This window comes from Vombatus ursinus, unplaced genomic scaffold, assembly GCF_900497805.2.
Source record: "Vombatus ursinus unplaced genomic scaffold, bare-nosed wombat genome assembly UNPS02014818.1, whole genome shotgun sequence".
Classification (NCBI taxonomy): Eukaryota; Metazoa; Chordata; class Mammalia; order Diprotodontia; family Vombatidae; genus Vombatus; species Vombatus ursinus.
In genome coordinates this window covers 72129564-72131108 of record NW_020954596.1, presented here as the reverse complement: position 1 = coordinate 72131108, position 1545 = coordinate 72129564, and positions in this window count along the sequence as shown.

Sequence of the window (1545 nt, the reverse complement as noted above, 5' to 3'; positions counted from 1 at the left end):
GTAGTAATGATGTAGTACAGTTTCTCAAACTATGCTGTAGAAGTTTTGTCCTACCACTGTACAAAAGTTTGAGAACCACTGATATAGTGGATGTGAGCTGTCCTCTGAGCCGAAAAATATGTATTTGAATCCTGCTTGTGACACATACTAGTGTGGGCCAGTGATTTGACCTCTCAGTACTTGAGGCAACTCCAAGACAATAAGTAGCAGAACCATTTATTGGTAAAAAAAGTTCATCATCAGAAGCCGTTTAAGTTCTGAATGAAAACCAACAACAATAACAACAAACAAAAACAACAACATAAGGGCAAGTGTGGCAAGGATAAATGGATAAATTGGCATACATTCACTCCTTTTTCCATCATTCCAGGCATGAATCAGAAATGGAGTGAAATAGCTTCTGAGATGACAGGGAATGGAAGAGAAACCTGTTTAGGTAAACACAAGTTAGAAAAAGACAGTGAATGGTATTATTTTTTAAAAAGAAAAAAAGGGATACCCCTCAGAGTTTGGGGTGTGAAGAGAAATATGTATGCTGGTGCAAGTATTTGCAAACCATAACCATTAACCAGTTCAATAAATGTTTTCACTTTTCCTCAAACACACAGGACAGTGGAAGCTGTGAAATAAATTGACCCCAATGTGCAGTTGTGTGTGAAACCCCAGGGAAGATTCAGGCCATGGGAGCATAAAGGCACTTATGGTTGAGACTAATACAGTATATATTTTTCTAAGGCAAAGGGATTTCAGTCTAGAACTATCTCTAAAAGTGGAAAAAAACATCTCTCTCATGAGAGAATGACTACAATCTATCCATCATTTTCACAGTAACCTGTTTGTTTTTATTTTGTTCCTTGCAAACTCCTTTTTTAATAGTTCAACAAGAAAAACTGCAACTTACAAAATTCTAAAATGAATATCACCAGCAACTGTTTTGATCTTGCTCTGACAGCTCAGAGGTATGCAGCAACTTATGAGTAATTTAAGTAATTTGAGCTTCTGCTTCTTGAGATAACAAAGAGTTGTAATGATGAGTAATATATTAGCTTTACCTGATCTTCATTCTTCCCTAATACCAGATTCATTTCTCAGCTGCTTTTTTTTTTCATTTTGGGCTTCAATACTTCACAGATCTGTGATGTTTTTCAGTGTGGCATTCCCTTCTACAGTGCTGATTACAACCCTTATATGTCTCAGTTGATAATCTTTGAGAATTGCCTTAGCAGGTAATGTCATGATTCTGTCAGTAAGCTGTTACCCCTTCCATTTAACTAATTTGGTCTTTAAGTCACAGAAAAATCCATCACTGAGACCATACTGTAAGCCTTTCCACCTTGGTAAACTTTGCTAAACTAAACTTCATTAACAAAACCTTTCTAAATCCAATGTCATCTCCATTCCCCAATGAGGCATTAGAGAAGGACGTTTATGAAGGTTTTCCTCTCTCTCTCTCTCTCTCTCTCTCTCTCTGTATATATATATATATATATAGATAGATAGATAGATAGATAGATAGATAGATAGATAGATAGATAGATAGATAGA